The sequence below is a fragment of the Eschrichtius robustus genome, chromosome 2 (assembly GCF_028021215.1).
Source record: "Eschrichtius robustus isolate mEscRob2 chromosome 2, mEscRob2.pri, whole genome shotgun sequence".
Taxonomy (NCBI): domain Eukaryota; kingdom Metazoa; phylum Chordata; class Mammalia; order Artiodactyla; family Eschrichtiidae; genus Eschrichtius; species Eschrichtius robustus.
In genome coordinates this window covers 70,869,381-70,888,357 of record NC_090825.1, presented here as the reverse complement: position 1 = coordinate 70,888,357, position 18,977 = coordinate 70,869,381, and the positions used below count along the sequence as shown (strand labels likewise).

At 38.1% G+C, this 18,977-nt stretch overlaps 1 long non-coding RNA gene across 2 annotated transcripts in view; it reads right to left on the bottom strand.

The window, feature by feature from the left end:
- LOC137757134 (uncharacterized) overlaps positions 1-18,977 on the bottom strand; it is a 154,681-nt gene that overhangs the window by 51,544 nt on the left and 84,160 nt on the right. The window lies entirely within an intron of this gene.

The window sequence follows — 18,977 nt, the reverse complement described above, 5'->3', positions numbered from 1 at the left end:
GATGTGTTGAGTTGGCCTCTAGCATAATGACTCAAAACTTTGTTCTTAACTACCATGATTGCTTCTGAGGGCCTGGAATTATAAATATATATTATATTTTAATTGTTTGAGGTTATTTTGACACATTTCTTTGATACGTGAAGGGTTGTTTTAACTTAAACGTGTTCTCATGCAGCAGCCCCTTTTCAGAGACACCTGGCAGGAGCAGCCAGTTCCGTGGCTTTTAACACATGGCTTCCCACTTTCTACGGGGAAACAACTCTGACCTGCATGTCAACTTTTTTGATGTGATAAAAGCCAATACTCATAAAAAAAAAAAGAAAAAGAAAAACAGGACTTCCAGATAACAAATGAAATGTTTCACATATCCATTTCATATATTCATTCATATATACTTTATCCCATCCTTACATGTATATATTTAATCTAAGGTAATACATGTAACACAGATCGCAAGTTATAATCAAGAGGTTCATTTTTAATTGTTAATTGTTGTCCAACTTTTTAGAAAATAGAATACAAAGAGACAAAATTTCTTTAATAGTTTTCAGAAAGCACACCATAAGCTCTAATGGATAGATTAAGAAGCAAATAGTTAAAATTTGGAGATCCTACTATAAGTATTATAATTTTAAACTTTTTCTATAAAACTCAATTACTGCATGCATGCCAGTGAAATTTAAAAAGAGAGAGAAGGGACTTCCCTGGCAGTCCAGTGGTTAGGACTTCACCTTCCAATGCAGGGGGTGCTGATTCAATCTCTGGTCGGGGAGCTAAGATCCCACATGGCTTGCGGCCAAAAAACCAAGACATAAAACAGAAGCAATATTGTAACAAATTCAATAGAGACTTTAAAAAATAAATAAAAAATAAAAACAGAAAAGTTTAAGCATTAAATGCTGTAAACATTTAAATAAATATAACATATATCTACATATACAACCTGCTAGTAGGTATATATCATTTCTGCCTGATAATTTTCTCTCTCCTCTCTGTGTCTTCCACCTCAGCACAATATGACATGACACTTTCTATATGAAAATAAATGACACCACTTTCTCACTAGGTTCCCCTCGGGAAATAAAACTAATGGACAAACTCTGTGGGGCACCATGGGTGAGGAATTATACATGGTCGGTAGTAGCCTAGAGCTTGACAGGACCCAGGGTTACCTAACACAGTGAGGCCAAAGGAAATGGAGAAGAAAAGTTGAGGCAAGAGGAGTGATTTGAAAAGGCAGACAAAATGATAATGGGGTCCACATGAGGAAGACTAAACATAAGGTCAGAGGCTGGAAGGATGAAGACTGGAAGGCTTGGTGAAAATAGGTTCAAGACTACACGAAGGAGTCACAGCCCTGCCTCTATGAGGGTCCTGGTGTGGCGTGCCTGATGCCATAGGAAACCAGACAGTTACCGACACGTATTTCTCAACTGATACACCATGGAGTCTATGATGGCACTCTCTACTATACAGCCATGCCAATGGGTGGTGGCATGCCCTCTCAGACGTCTGTGGTCGACTTCAATTATTTTCTTGCTACTGTAAATTTCTATCCAAACTGAATTTTTAGAAAATTTAACAATGCATCTGTTGGGAGAAACATTGGGATTTCTAAACCGAGAATGCATATTATACTCATTTTAAGAAAAAATACATTTCAAAGAAAATCTTCAAAGGGTTATAATAAGTTTCCCTCTTAAAATCTCCAGTAACTAATTTTAACAATGGTTTTCATATCTTTCTCCAGTTGGGCATTTTGTTTAGCTCAAAAAAAAAGAGAAATAATTATAATATTTCTTTTCTAATAATGTCAAGAAGTTTCTGTTATTGCCCAAGTGAAAATATTTCACCGTAGCCTAACTTCCTTCTTCATTATACAGCATAAAGATCAGGAGCCACAAAAATCATTATTTTCCTGATGACTTCAATCTTCCTATTTCATAAAGGAAAGGAAGTGAAAGAAAACTACCCCTCAACATTCCCAAACCAGTTTGCTTTTGGATTTTGCATATTCAGGCAACTAACTGTTGGCTGTTTTACTGGTTTGAATAACCCATAAGGTACAAGAGAATCTAAGTTCTACGTTAGAACCCACATCTGCTTATGCTAGAATGAAAGCCCATCTGAGAATCAATGAAGCACATGGAGAGGGTCTAATTAAATCCCTATGCCATTTCCTTTAAAACTGTCAAATTGCAATTGTAATCGTGTATTCATTCACCCCCCAGTGGTGTAGTGGTAATTTTAGAAGTGGGAATATTTAAGCAATAAGAGCCAACAAGGTGTGTTTTGCTAGGATATCAATGAGCCCGGACAGTTCCTGTAAGCAGCCAATAGACTGAAAACAAAACCTTTCCTACACAGTGAGTGAATCAGGAGACCCTCTCCAAGTGAACAGCCACACTAATGACAAAGACCGAATTCTGTATTAGGAATGAGAACTTATAATAGATGTATTGAGAGAATTATACTATGAAATCACACTAAACTATTAAATGAAAATAATACAAAGCATTGGCACGTTAAATCAAAGTGATAAAATGTTCAACAAATTAAAAATCAAACATCCAAGATTTCTGGCTTTTGAAGTCACCGTAAAATTCCTAACACTTGGTCTGTCTACGGTCCTCTTTCTTCTTTGCCTAATTTTGTGGTTGCCTTAAATGACCCCCAACAAAAATCTAACTGAATAAGTATGAGAGGAATATGTGCTCTGAAACTTGTTATTGGGGTACCTTTTGGCCTCATTTTAGAGGACAGCAATACTTTAAGAGTGCGTATCTTTAGAGCATGGATTGAAATATCTATATGCTCTTCACATATACTAAAATATATGTTACCCAGGATGGTTTTTGCACTGTGTTTAAATAACAAATACGAAAGAAAGGCAACCACATTATATAGCTAATTCACTGGCTTCATGTAGACTCAGCCTGAGTTAAGAGACCACCAGGGGGGCTTCTCTGGTGGCGCAGTGGTTAGGAATCCACCTGCCAATGCGGGAGACACGGGTTCAAGCCCTGGTCCGAGAAGATCAAACGGGCCGTGGAGCAACTAAGTCCGTGTGCCACAACTGCTGAGCCTGTACTCCGGAGCCCGCGAGCCACAACTGCTGAGCCCACGTGCCACAACTACTGAAGCCCGCATGCCTAGAGCCCGTGCTCCACAACAAGAGAAGCCACTGCAATGAGAAGCCCACGCATCACAATGAAGAGTAGCCCCCACTTGCCGCAACTAGAGAAAGCCCACCAGGGCATCTCCAGGCCTCATCAGAAGTATCTCCACGTTCTTGCTTCTAGGCTACAGTGTGGCTTGATCTAGAGGCAGTGACCAAAAAAAAAAAAAAAGTTCTGCAGATTAATTTGTTAAACTGCTTTCCTCAATATACTTGCTGACCAGACAATTTGGTAGAGGCCAGTAAAAAAGGGTAGCATGACGGCATTCAAGCAATCTGCATATTAAAAAGTCCTCCTTTCACTCACCTTCTCTCATGTCATACCTCCCATCCTCCTCCAAGCCCAATCCCAAACATGAACACATCTGTAGGGATGGGTGTCTGGCTGCTCTGCAGGCAGGAAAGACCATCAAGGGGGCGCAAGAATGGAGAAAAGGGAAAATAGGGAGTTCGATGTTGCTTTTGCCCTCCCCACTCTTTATGCCAGCCCCCTCTCCATACAAAGTCCTCTTAGAAAGCTTTCCTCAGTCAAGCTGGGCCATCCTCCAAGGTCACTGTATACAAATATAGCAACCTCAGAAGAAAATTAAAGGGGGTTTCCATTGTCCTATTTGTCTAGGGTGTCCTTCAGGAAAAAATTAAGATAAGCAATGTTGACAGTTTTTAAAAAATTTAAATAAAGTAAAATATACTTCTGTATAAAGAACTGTGGAAAACTGAGTAGAACTAGAGGTCACATACAAGAGAGAAATAACTGGATACTGGGAAGGCACTCTTCCCACCTTCCTCGCCACTTTGCTTAAGGCCATTCAACTTCTGGTGTGGGAATAGGGAGTAAGGAGGGGATGGACACTTAGGAGAAAGGACGTCTGTTGCTTTGATCAAATGAATTCACGTTTTCTGATCCGATTCTCCTAGAATATGAAAATCACTTACACCATCAGTGTGGAGAATCATAATGCCAACTCACACATGATGTTCTCTACCCTACACTGGCAACAGGACTATACAGAGAGTAACAGAGTTTACAGACAAGCTAAAGGAAGATAAAATTCACAAGTAATAAGTAAGAATTGAAAACCATGAGAATACCAAGAGAATCCATAAATTGCATCTCTCTGCAGTAAGTCAGATCCTCAACACCAGTCAGTGACAGGGAGAACATACACAAGGTTACGACGAAATTGCAACACTGAACTCTTGTAAAAAGAAGCATAAACTTATGTCTTGGGACTTTTCAAGCACAGGTCAACTTCTGAATTCTAGGCTATTGCTCTTTGGGCTCTTATGTTACCTGAGCCAATTTTGTCCACACTTAAAAAGAAGACACTGCTTTCAAAGAGCATATATTCCCACTCTCCAGCATTAGTGATAAATTTCTAAAACCGCTGCAGGGAAAAAAAAAGTATTAAATTACTTGTTCTCAATGTTCATCAGACAGCAAGTTTGAGGACCCAAGTTAATTGAATACTGTCCAGTAGACTATTTCAGAGGTGTCAAATACATGACCCTAAATTAGAAGAATTATTTTACAGCTTTATTTCCACAAAAAAAGTGGTCAGTTTTACTGAAATAAAAGTATTATCCCTCAAACTTGTATTTCCCTTTTTTTTTTTTTTTCTGGTAAAGAACCATATAAATGGGTTTCAAAAAGTATCTTTCATTTACAATATCATAGGATATGCTTTTTTGTTTTTGCTGGATTTTCATTTTTACATATAAAATATCATAAATGTCTACAGTGAAAGAGATGTATCTCCATTTAAATAAATGTACCGATTACTAGCAGCTTATATTAAAAGGAACTAATTTTACAGCATCAGATGATTCATTCTTTCATATATATATGCAAAACAAAAGTGAACCAGTTATAAGTATTAAGCATTATTAGCACCTTAAAACGTTAAGTCAATCTGGTACAATGTAAGCAGGTTAATAATGAAAAATAATTAGTTATCTAGTTGGTATTTGGCCAGACAAGAGACGTGTAGAAGACATGCAGGTCTAGGCATTTTAGACTAGATAACACCTGACTTACTTTGAGAGAGAAAAAGAGCAAAACCTTGTTAAAATCTCTGCTGTTTTAATTAGAGACGTTGCATCATGAAATACTCACTATTTGCTTTTTTTCCAGATGCTAGAAAAACACCTGCTTCTCGCCCATTATCTGATCTTTTCAGTGCCCAAAGAGCGGAGAGCAAATGTTCATTACTAAAAGGCTTTCTGAGTAGTATATCTCAACTAAACTTTATACACAGAACAAAGGCTTGATAGAGGAATATTGATCCCAATAACCCTAGTAATAATTTTGCTTTGGAAGCCAAATGTTTGTAAGCTTTCCTATTTAATGTGGGTTTTGTCACACCTGTGTAGCCTTGCCACAAGGCATGCTGGGAGCTCAATGATGGGTTCACATGAAAAGTTATGTAAACGGGAACTGTGTTGAGTCAAGCTTACGAAGATTCATTTAGCTGTAAGCCCTTGAGGAACCAAAATGTTATGCCTAGGAGAGCATCACGATCTCAGATGTATTCGGGACTGGTGTTTATATACAGGAGGCCATGCATGGGAAGCATGCCGTAGCTTATGCTCAACAGGAGAGACAGGAAGAGGAATGGTAAGAGCTATCCAAGAGGTAAGCCTACAGCCAATTGGCCTGGGGTTTGTGGCAGGACCCTATTCCAGCAAACAGAACTGAGTGACACCTGGGAAAGTAAGCACAGTCATGGAAGCAGCACAACCAGATCAGGAGATGTGGCTGCAGCTTGGTAGGTAGTGCATGGGACTGACTCAGGACAGTAAGACTAGTGCCAAGTTCCCCCGATGGCAGAGAGCTAGCTCATATTTCTCTTTCAGTCTTAGTTCTCTCTGCTCAAACCTGGACAGAAATGAGCCTACAAGTTAAAGGTTTTCGGTATCTAAATTTAAATGAGGCTAGAGAAGTTGTGAATCTACCTCCACGTGGGCATTTACATTTTTTTCTATCCAACAAATGCTAAATTCTACACACACACAGAAGGACTGACACATACGCACACATGCTAACACACTTTTGTAAATATACTATGAATGATTTTCTTATATTTGGACCTTTCACGGGCCCAGATTTATTGCTGACTGCCAAGCCTTCTTAATTTATGATAACAGCTAATAAATTTTACTTAAGATTAGAAAAGCTGCATTAAGTTTATGATCTTTCACATTTGAGCATACTGTTTAAAATGTTCACAAAATGATGGACTTGACTTACAAATGAGCTTCAGGCTTATACTTCATCACAGATTATGAAAATCAGTGGGGGAATGTAGAGTTGTGGAATGACCAGTGGGAATATACACATTTACAATTCTGGGTTTCCTAATTTTAAGCTCTTGGTATCTTGATTTATCAAATGCCAACTTTGAACTTCTCCAGTTGAAATATTTCTTAAATTCTAATATAGAAGGATTTATGTACACTCCTCATTGTTTCATATACTTAGAAAACAGACTGAAGAACAATTATGCTGGATTTCAGATGTCTCGAGGAAATACTGCATGCATGACATCTGTTTTCCCTGGAGTTTGACACACATTTGCTTTAATGTACTGGTGTGTTCTTCATTACCTTAGAAGCTATATGCTAAAAACAAGAGTGCGTTTCAGTTTTGAAGGAAAAGAAAAAAATCATAAATCCCAAAGCCCTTCTCTGTGAAAAACAATAATTTAGGGGTTAAGCGTTCAAAAAAGAAAAAATGCAAATGATCATGTTTCTAAATGGCCCAACTTTTTAAAGATTATGTGTAAGTCTTCTATAGACTTCCATATATGTAAGTCTTCCTTGTTATTGAAAAATTATCCAGAGCCAGAAAGAACGTGCCTTTGAAAATCAACAGCTAAAAGAAATAAGATCTTCATCTCTAAAAAGTCCAAGTCATCAATTCAAGATGTTTGAGGTATTAATCCTCTGGAAAATTATTTGGCCTCCAGAAGCAGTGAATTGCTAAACATTTCTGGTGGATATCCTGGAGTTTTGCACCAACTGAAACATGAAGTTCCAGGCCGAATACAGAAATCCACCATTCTACACTATACCAGCTGGCTTGTAACATCTACATCTATGAAGAATTCCCCTTAATTAAAAACATATAAAATATCCAAAACACTTCCATGATTCTCATTCACTATCTGTTCAACCAATTTGCAAATTAAGGCATATCCCCCCCTCAGGTCACCTGAATTTAAAAGCTTTTGTCAAGTTCCTTCATACTGAAGGAACACAATTCAGTATGATAGCACGTTGAAGTTCACACATCATATGGGTAGATGAAATAAAATCTCTTTTTTTCACTTTATTTGTCCTTTGCCTGAAAGGACCACATCAAATGATCAGATGTTACTCTGCAGCATGAGAACTTGATGGAGCTTTGAAATCAACTGTCTCAAATCATTTCCTAAGCCCAGACAATGATAATAAACATCTCTTGAAGGGTCTAAACCAGACCCATTAGTGAACATGAGCTGCTTCACATCAGCTGAAAGGAAAACTGTCTCCTGAAATTAAAGAGCAATTGATATCAACATCTGCTTTCTCCTAGTACCATCTTTAGAATCTTGGATTCAGACTTTTGACTCATGTATCCTGGTGCACTTAAATAAAACTAAAAGGACTTTAAAATCCCCCACTCAGTGAACTGAAGTATATAAGTGAATTGATATAGTAAATTGCATCCATACACTTAAATGCTAGTCACAACCTAAGTTGGAGAATTAGAATTAATTTTACATTTCTTGCAATGTCTTTTCCTATTAAAAATGGAGACACCAAGAGAGTCAGAGTGATTTAGGGATAGAGGTTAGAAGGCCCTATTAAAAAGACTAATAAAAAGTGACTTAAATGTCACCATCTCTCTGCCAAAGTGTGTCAGCGATATTTTCAGTTTGACATGAGAACTCTATCCTTGTTTGTTGGTGTTGAATTCTAAACATAAATTCTACAGTTTTCAGAAAGAGAGGATATGTGTGTACTTAACAGGTGAAACACTGACAGCCCTGGAAACCAAAATCCTCTGTTTATCCAAAGGTTAGGGACAGTGCACTCAGCCACCATACAAATGTAGAGTACCTACATGAGCTTGCCAACACGAATCTTTAGGGAAGAATAGTAACCCACCTTAGCTAGGCATTCAGCAGGGACAGCTGGCCAAGTCTAGCTGACTGAGGCAAGTTACTATTAGCAAATATGTCTGTTGAAGATGAGATTTAGTAGCTTTTATGGTCTATGTCTCTTTTGGTTTGAATATTTTCAAAGCCTAGGAGACTACAAAAATATTAAAGTGAGAGTTCTTTATTGCTTTAATGAATAAAACAATAAATTGATTAATAGATTGGTGGAGACTGAATGTATAGATGGATGAATAGATGAAATTTCAAAGACTGTAATTTATAATATAGTTTTTATTTAAATAAAAGACCAAAATGTTTTACTTCTTATTATAGTATATGGTCTTAAACTGTACCCAGTATATGGAAGACGGCTGAGGGAGCAACTGGGGAAACTTTTCCTTAAGAGGCTATAATGACATGGGACTTCCCTGGTGGTGCAGTGGTTAAGAATCTGCCTGCCAGTGCAGGGGACATGGGTTCGAGCCCTGGTCCGGGAAGATCCCACATGCCGCGGAGCAACTAAGCTCATGAGCCACAACTACTGAGCCTGCACTCTAGAGCCCACGACCCACAACTACTGAGCCCGTGTGCCACAACTACTGAAGCCCGCACGTCTACAGCCCGTGATCCGCAACAAGAGAAGCCACTGCAATGGGAAACCTGCGCCCCGCAACAAAGAGTAGCCCCCGCTCGCCGCAACCAGAGAAAGCCCATACGCCAACGAAGACCCAACGCGGCCAAAAATAAATAAATAAATAAATTTATTTTTTTTTAAAAAAGAGGCTATAGGGCTTCCCTGGTGGCGCAGTGGTTGAGAATCTCCCTGCCAATGCAGGCGACACGGGTTCGAGCCCTGGTCTGGGAAGATCCCACATGCCGCGGAGCAACTAGGCCCGTGAGCCACAACTACTGAGCCTGCGCGTCTAGAGCCTGTGCCCCGCAACAAGAGAGGCCGCAATAGTGAGAGGCCCGCGCACCGCGATGAAGAGTGGCCCCCCGCTTGCCACAACTAGAGAAAGCCCTCGCACAGAAACGAAGACCCAACACAGCCATAAATTAATTAATTAATTAATTTTTTAAAAAAAGAGGCTATAATGACACAACAATTCATTTCCTGTATATCATAGACATTATCATGGAAGGTAAACTGAAGAAATTCCAAGAAAGAAAAGCTGTCATGATTCTAGGTATTAATTCTTCAGTCAAGAGTTAACCCTCACAAAACTCTGTTTATATTTTTTACAAAACTAGATTTCAAATCTCTTGGCTGGATATATGCTGTGCATCAGAACAAGTAACTAGTTCATGATAAGCTAGATTCTCCATACACCAGGATCATCTCCACTTGTAAATTAAGTACCAGTGGAAGTCAAGTCAGCAGAGTATAATTTAATAAGCTACTGCTGTGTTAATGCAACTTCTGAAGGTAGCTCATTTACTATCCAGAATTTGATTAGCCCCTAGAAGAACCTGGTTCATTTTATTCAAATAAGGCTATTTCAAATCATAAATTCCACAAACTGACCCTCAGAGAAGAAAATATCTTTGAATTAAGTACATTGGAAATCTGTAAAATTCTAACTCATTCATTTGCCATCCATATTGACGCCTTGCTAGTTGCACAGGGAGTTATAAAACATATAATCCTGCTGTTTTTCAAAGATAAGTAAGGTAATATCATGGGGAGGCATATTTTGCTCAGGGATCCTTACACCATTATGATACTACCCAATATTTTATGGCAATTGTAATACTTTGTAGACCAGTGGAAAATATATCTAAAAATAACTGTGCCATTTCTGAGCAAAAGCAGAAGTAATTGATGTTTCCTAGAAAAATGATCCCACCTGGCTTTGTAGAAGAGCAGCATGAGCGTTTCAATGACAGGTAGATCCAGAACAGAGCTTTGTCCTCAATATCATTCCAATCCTCTGAAACCCCAAAGCAAGGTTCATAGAGATTCTTTAGAATGCTCCACTTGAAAGCCAGATTACACTATTTAAGTGGCCTATGGAGTTCTGTATTAAAGGCTCCCTGCTGCTCAGGCATTTTTTCCCATTATAATATATTGCTGTAGATTTAACACTGTAGATGTTCTATCATTTAACTAATATGGCTCAAAAGCTTGTCATCGGGGACACTTCTAAATTATATCACTGCAAATAAACCTTGCTACGGAAGGAATTGCCTATTTAGCAAAGACATTTCATGGCACATTTGCATAAAAATACCACTGCTGTCTTTCAAGTTCATCTGTAACATTGCTGCTGAGCAGAAGAGCATTAGATGTGTCACAAATACAAGCAACTTTGGCGGCAAGCTGATTTGTAAATGCATATTTGCAAAATTTAAGTGCACTGCTATGCCCTAATCTATACCCAGCATAAACCCATACATGTTTGTATAATCAGAAAAGAAAAAATACTTATTACTCAGCTTTCCCGTTTAACTTACAGGAAATTAGTAATCAACCACTGGATGTTAGTCCCCCATTACATGTGGCCTGCAAAGCAGGCGAATGAAGCAATTCAAAGCAAGGCAAGGCAGCTTCCAGAGGAGAAGGAAATATTGGCCGCCTGGTTAAATTGTTTGAAGAGATTTTTTTCTTTTACCCCTCTTCTGAAACCAACCAACAGTGAATGCTAAAGCAGACATGAGAATAAAGCTATTTACCAAGCATTTTCAAAGCCTCTTGATCTCAGTTGAGTGTCTGTGCTTGCTGGATACCGCAGAACATGTTAATAGCTTAGGTTTTAGAATCAGAGAAGGCTGGGTTCAATATCTGTCATAACGTACGAGCTATGTGATCTTAGACGAGTTGTTTGACCTAAGACTCAATTTCCTCATATATTTTTAAATGTGCATAATATACTGATCTTTGTGGTTAAAAGAAGTTAACGGCCTTTTGAGTTAAACAAGGCAGACACCTTTACTTATGTTGTTTAGATAGGGAAAGTAAGGCTCAATGAATTGAAGGGATTTGTGCAATGTTACATAGACAGATAATAGCAGAACTGGATACAAATTCCAGGATTTGTGGCTCCTGACATAAAGATATTTCTGTTCCAATATGCAGTATTCTCAATTTGCCTAATTTTCACTGGGTGTTCTGACCTCACTAATGTACACGAGTTATTTTCATTTTTAACCCAAACAAATCTTTATTAGATTCGGGCATATTAAAAAGCAAAATAAAAACCAAAACATCAAACAGCTAGTCAGGTCAAAAACCTCATACCTGCTATTTTGAAAGTCTGTCCTCAGTTCTCCTAAACCATTCCTACTCATCACAGATTCTTCCTTTATTTCACTTCTGAACTAAAAAAATATAAAGCTTCAGATTCTCTTGGAGACTCCAATAGTGTCCTGTGAAACTAGGAAATACAGGACGAAGGAGGCCATTTGTAGGTACGTTATCCATGGATTGAATATTGACTGGGCACTGCCTTGGTTGCCACAAGCTTACTATAATTTTTTCCCTATTTAATTAACATGATTATCTCAAAAACAGATTACAATAATGGTCATAACCAAACATATGCCTACAAATTAATTTATTTAATTAATCAAAAAGTTTTTTAAGTTAGAATTTATCCATGTCATTTGTACAATATACCATACTATGTATTTTATGTATTTATTTCCTTTATTATGCCCCCACTCAAAAGAAATAGAATGCAGAATTTGTAACGATTATTATAATACTACATCCCCAACACCTGGAAAAAGTGCCTAAGACATAAACATCTATTAAATATTTGTTAGATAAATAAATGAATAAATGAATGAATGAGTGAGTAAATGAATACATCCCTCAATATAATACATCCCCCTATCTTTTTGTACTCTGACTTCCACCCATACCCTAAATGGGGATGTAAATTCCATCTAATGCCAACCCAACCATTTTTGCATTGTATCATCTTTTCTCATCTATTTAATGTGAGGTTCTCACCTGTTTAAGGTACAAATTTCCCTTCTTTCCCCTACATCATCAATTTACACTAAGTCCTTCCCATCCACATACAATTACGCATTAATATCTATCAACTTGAAAGAAATACCTTGACCCCATAGCTCCCTTCAGCTCTATTCTCATTTGTCTGCTTCCTTTAACATGAATCTTCTTGAAAAAGTAGTCTCCACTTCCTCCCTTTCCATTATTTCTTGACATACATCTCTAAAACTGTAATTGCTTTTGTTACTATTACCAATGATCTCCATGTTTTCAAAGTCAGTGGTCAACATGGTTTTGAAACACTTTCTTTGTACGACTCTTGGGATACCATTTATCTGTTATTCTCTTCCTTTCTCACTGGTACCTACTTAGATTTCAAAACTTGAATCATTGGAAGGTTCTAGGGTGTTCTTCAAGGCTCTTTGCTTCTATTCTCTATTAACACTCACCATCTAGGTAATCTCATCCAATGCCATGGCTTTAAATACCATCTATGTACAATTATTCAAATTTTAATCACTATCACTAATCTCCCCCTGAACTCCAGAGTCATACATACAATACCTATTTAACATGTTCACCCTGATATCTGAAAGGCATCTCAAATTTAACTTGCCCAAATGCAAACTCTTGATTCCTCTTCTACCCTCAAAACCTATGACTTCCTCCAGTCTTCTTCATTTCAATAAATGGCATGTTCATGATTTCGGTTGTTTATGCTACAAAATTTATTGTCATAATAGGTTCTCTTCCTTGCATATCCCACATTTAATCCATCAATAAATCCCATAAGCTCTACCTTCAATACTTATTCCTAACCAACTACTTCTTAATACTTCTAACACCCTAGTTGAAATCATTGTCATCTGTCACCTATTCTATTGCCAAGGCCTCCTAAATGTGTCTGTTTCTAACCATGCCACTCTTACAGTCTATTCTCCATATAGTATCCAATAATCTTTATAAAATATAAATTGAATCATGTCAAAACTTTGTTGACAACCATCCATTGGCTTCCCATATCACTCAGAATGAGACCAAAGGCTCTAAATGAGGGACCAGGGAAGCCCTGAGTTTTCTGGTAGGGCTAAGGTCAGTGGGGGAGCACGTGTTTGGGGGTGTCTGCATATGTGAGAGAGGTCATCCTCAAACCGCACTGCCAGCCGGGCCTCCTTGCCGCTGAGGACTGCGTCCAGCCCCTCTGATGGCTACAACCCCAGAGCATTAGGGACTCGGGAAAGAAAGCACAGTCGCAGGAGAAAATGGATCCAGCAGCCGCAGCAGCAGCCTTGGCACATGTCCTGGCCCTGGGCAATTTAGATCACAGCCAGGCTGCCCGGGGGGGGCGGGGGGGGGGGGGGCGCTGATTTCTCTCTTTTTTTTATGACTGCATAGCTCTGCCCCATGGGGGGCCTATTTTACACTAAAAAAGACTCTTAAATACAAGACTCTAAATCATCTCCTCTGACCCACCCTGCAGATTCTCTGACTTCATCCCCTATCATTCTTTTAACTAATTCTGACCAATAACACTAGACTTCTAGCTATTTCTCAGATATTCCAAGCACCCTCCCCTCACTGCATTTATATTTTCCTCTGCCTAGAAGAAGCTCCCTCAAAATGTTTCCACGGCTACTCCATCACTTCAAGTTCTATGCTCAAATGGGACTCTGGCTGAGAAGCCCAATTTGGCCAATCTATATAAAATAATGTCCTACCGCCATCACTCTGTATTCCCTTATCCTTCCTTCATAGGATTCATCACTAACTAATGTACATTATTTATTTGTTGTCTTTTTTTTTCTACTTTAGAATATAAGCTCCAAGAGAACAGAAACATTATCTTTTGTGTGAATTGCCATATCCCAGTCTTGGGACAGTTCCTGGTATGTGGTTGACGCTTAATAGATCTCTATAGAATCAGCTGAATGACCCCTCTTAATTATGAAAATATAGGGTAAGAAGAAACTGTTGTCCCAGGTAAAGTTATACTATGACCTTGGTCAGACTTAATGAGTCTGCTTCTCACTGACATTCTTTGTCATTCAGAGCCCTAGGGATGGGTTCAACCAATTTGAATAGGGAGACCACAGGCCTTCAGGGAAGAAAGCTACAAAGACTCTACCACCTATTCCCCAAATTTGAGGTTAGAAACACTGTTTAAATAGACTAAGCTGATTCTGCCCATGGTCTCCTTGTCCAAAAGAACACCAAGTGCCCAAGCAGGAACTCACTAAGAGGGCAAGGGGAGTCTGAGCTGGAGATTCAGACTCGACATAGAGCCTATGTGCTTAGGAAGCATCTGGAGTCAGACACACTGAACTGTGTTCTGCTTGGTGGATCAGTGACTGAGAAATTATTATAAAATAGCATTCCAACATTAGCGCTCCAGTCAAGGCACCAGTGATCAGTGCTGGTGCTAGCAAAGAGAGGCATATGGATCAGCTTCTGTTGGTCTGTGCAAAACCAGCCTTCAGCAGAGGAGAACCAGGATTACAGTTCATTCTCTGCTCTACATATGGAAAAAGAAAAACCTCCTTTAGGACTAAGTAAATATCAGAGTTCTTAGACAATTCAAGAGACGGTGGACAGGATGGGGAGTGATGGAGACGTTGGCCCAACACAAGAGAGTTCCTGCTAATAATGGCAAATCAAGGCTTCAAAAATTTTTTTGAAAATAAAAAGAAGTATGACTATATTTGCAGATAGGGTTGGCGGAGCAAATCGGATCAATGACATGAACATGTCACAAAATGTATTCCATGGACTATAAATGGAAGCTACCTAAAAAGAATTTCCATGGCCAAATAAAGTAGGAAAACACAGGCTTAAAAACATTTAAACAACGTCCTTGACTGGAGGACTTCGCAAAGAGGAAACAGGATAGAGTGCAGCATTTCCCAAATGTATAGGATTAGGAAAACTGTCTTTGTAAGGGAGATTTCATTAGACTAAAATTCTGGGAATACACTGGAGGAATGCTGCCAAGTTTAACTGTGTAGAATGAAATGTATTCTGAAAGAAAGTTTTATTAATGACTTGCGTGAACACTAGTGTTTTGGGCCAGTTAGATATGGCACCGGAATTTGTACAAAATAATGTATTCAATGAAAAATAGTTCATTTTAATTCTATAGGTGTGGAAAAAGTATTTTTAAACTCCCAAAGATGGGAAATTTGGAAGGGAATGGGCTACTATGTGTGGCAGGCATAAATTATTCAATTTATAATGTCCCTCACTTCATTTTCATAGGAACTCTACATGTATTGTTATCTCTCCCTTTTATATGAAGAAAACAAAACTTGGGGTGTTTAATTGACTTACTGAAAAAAAAAATTAATGGTAGGAGAGTCTGAATCAGGTCATTCCATTGCCGAAAATCCCAGGACTAATCAACTGATTCCTCCCTCCCTTCCTCCCTCCCTCCCTTCCTTCCTTCCTTCCTTCTTCCCTTCCATCCTTCTGTCCCTTCTTTCTCTTCATGATGCCTCTCTAAAATTCAGAATCAATAAAAGAAATCAACAGTCTCGCCACCAAGGTTATGGGAGAAATACTCTGTCTTGGAAATCTGCAACTATTGTGCTGGTTACATGAAAAACGGGTCCCATTTCGTATTATAGTGATCCATTATTTTATATGGACCACCCTGCACTGCCTATATTCTCTCCAGCCTCTTTTTATTTCACGGGAGCAAAAGCTTTTTTTCTCTTAAAACAAAAGCTTCATTTAAAAGAAAAATTAACCATTATTTAAGGGGCAGTTTAAATGCCATTTCAAATCATACCCTATTTCTTTATAACCAAGGGACTCTACATAGAATATAGACTATTTGTAAAATGGTCACTTTTTTCCAGTCCACATTTCAGTCAGTTGTGTGGTAAGCAGGAAAGCAAAGGCTTCGTGCAGATGTGCTCAGTTACCACCTGAGACTAGTATTTTGCATTCTTGTTTTAATTCTGCTTTATAACCACACCAAGAGTTACTCAAATTTGGAAGGTATGATGGATCAAAAACTTATATAAATTCAAACAAATTGCTGGAAAGAAGTTAATCTCCTTATATGCCTTTACCTTCTCTCCATTGCCTTTAAATTTGATTATGATTCTGCTGTTTCATAACCAAATAATCCTCTGCCTTAAATACAGGTTCTCTGCCCCAAGCTGAGCTCTGAAATACTACTGCTGTGATAAATCCTGGCTGTAAGAGTTTGACTTAATAATACTTACCATCCATCAAATTGAGAAACTTAAATGTTATGAGGATAAATGGTGGTATACTAACTTTGTGGATTCATTCTATAGTAAATTTTAACTTTCTCTTCCTCTTATAGCATCAATTCAGGTCAAGATTGAGATTTTAAATCCATATATATATATAAATCCATAAACACAGATAAATAAATAAATAAATGAATAAATATTCATCAGTAATGAGGAAAATGCAATTTAAACAATAATGACATACCATTTTTATGTGAGGTTATGGAGTTATTAACTAATGCCACTGTGGTAATCATTTTGCTATATACGTGTATCAAATCAACACTTTACACACTTTAAACTTACACAATGCTATATGTGAATTATACCTCAGTAAAGCTGGGGAAAAAATGAGATACCATGATTCTGTTTTTGGTGAGCACCCTGTTCTGGCTTATAAACTGCCACCATCTTGCTGTGTGCTCACATGACCTCTTCTTTGTTCTCTAGGAGACAGCAAGAGCTCCTGTGTCTCTCCCTCTTCTTATAAGGGCACTAATCCCATCATGAAGGTCCCACCCTCATGACTTAATCTGAACTTAATTACCTCCAAAGGCCCCACTTCCTAATACCATCACATTGGTTGTTAGGGTTTCAACATATAATTTGGGGGTGTGGGGGGTACAAACATTCAGGCCATAATACTGATGAAGGACCACGTTTGAATATTTGTCAGTGGAGACACAAACATGCTTAATCCCTGCAGTGCTGCCAAAATAGATTTAATTAAATTGAGTAATTGTCAAAAAAATAATACTGAGAGAAAAAGGAAGGTAAAAAATTATAAATGCAGTGATGCAACTAATATTAAACATTTTTAAACAAGGAAGTTATAAATTATTTATGATACATATATGTATATAAGATAAAAATGAACTAGAAAGATGCACACCAAATTCGTGATAGAGATTCTCTGTGGGGACCAGAAGAGTAGAACAAGACTGACACTGGTGGTTAATGGTAAATAAATATGAAAAATTTTAACAATTGTTAATGATGAAAGTGTGTGTTCTATTATTCTATGTATTTTTCTGAAATATTTACATTTTAAAGTATTTTTTTAAACAATTAAATTGTTAGAATCTAGGTACTTTGTGTTTTGTAATAAATTACTAACTACACCAGGGTTTGGAAGGTTGGAGGAGGTCTTGTTATCTTTAGCATGGTTATGATAAATGAGGTTTATATTTGCAGGATAACCAGAATTGTTTAACAGAACTGGTAATTATATATTGGATGTTCCAATAAAATATTTACCCAGTTTGGATGTTGAAAAGACATTTTCAAATATAAAAAAAACTGTGAAAATTTATACTATAATATGCTAAGGCCACTCTGGTTGGCATTAGTAATGTGTTACATGATTGCATTGATTGCAATATGGGTAAAAAGTAGTGTAATCACACCCAATACTGAGCAACCTAAGGGAAGATTATAGTGTGATTGGAAGATGGAAAATGTTTTTATTCAAAGACAATGTAGGCATGAATTCTAAACTAAACCACCAATGGATTTAGCCATTTGCATTCCAAAACAAGTTTGAGATCAAGGATATTTTACAGAAAAATGTGCAGAATAGAGGAGAAAGTAGAGAAACATGCATTTATGTGAGTGAATAATACACCTTTCTAAAAACTCCAGCTAAGCTAGTGGTAAATATTTTGAAGCTATGCTTCTCTAAGCAGCACACTCAGAGGATCTACTGTCAAAATTTTAGAACTAGATAACAGTGGCCATTGGCATTTTATTGAGACATGTTATATGGTAATTCATTTTTTACTTGAGGCTTGTATGTGCTAAGAATATGTCCCTGCCAAAAAACTGACTGCATTAGCTCAGGCCCCATCATTTGTTACCTGCTTATCTATCAATTTACCCCCCTCCTCCAGTTCTTATCCTCTTTCTAGCTCATTGTTCACTCCAACATGATATCTCTGATAAAAAATTCTGGTCACATTGGGACTTCCCTGGTGGTTCAGTGGTTAAGAATCCGCCTTCCAATGCAGGGGACGTGTGTTTGATCCCTGGCCGGGGAACTAAGATCCCACATGCCGCAGGGCAACTAAGCACACACACCACAACTAGAGAGCCCGGGTGCTGCAACTACTGAGCCCGCGCACTCTGGAGCCCACATGCCACAACTAGAGAACCCGTGCACCACAACAAAGAGCCCACGCACCACAACTAGAGAGAAGCCCGCGCACCGCAAGTAAGAGCCCGCGCATTGCAACAAAGATCCCACATGCTGCAACTAAGACCCTATGCAGCCTAATTAATTAAAAAAAAAAATTCTGGTCACGTCAGTCCCTGCAGTGAGCTCACCCTATGGACTTGGAGACATTTCCTTTAAGAATAGTTGAGTAAGAAAAGCAAGATGCAGAAAAATATGCAAAGTATTCTTTCGTAAAGAAAACAATGGCCAAAAAAAGCTGTGTGTA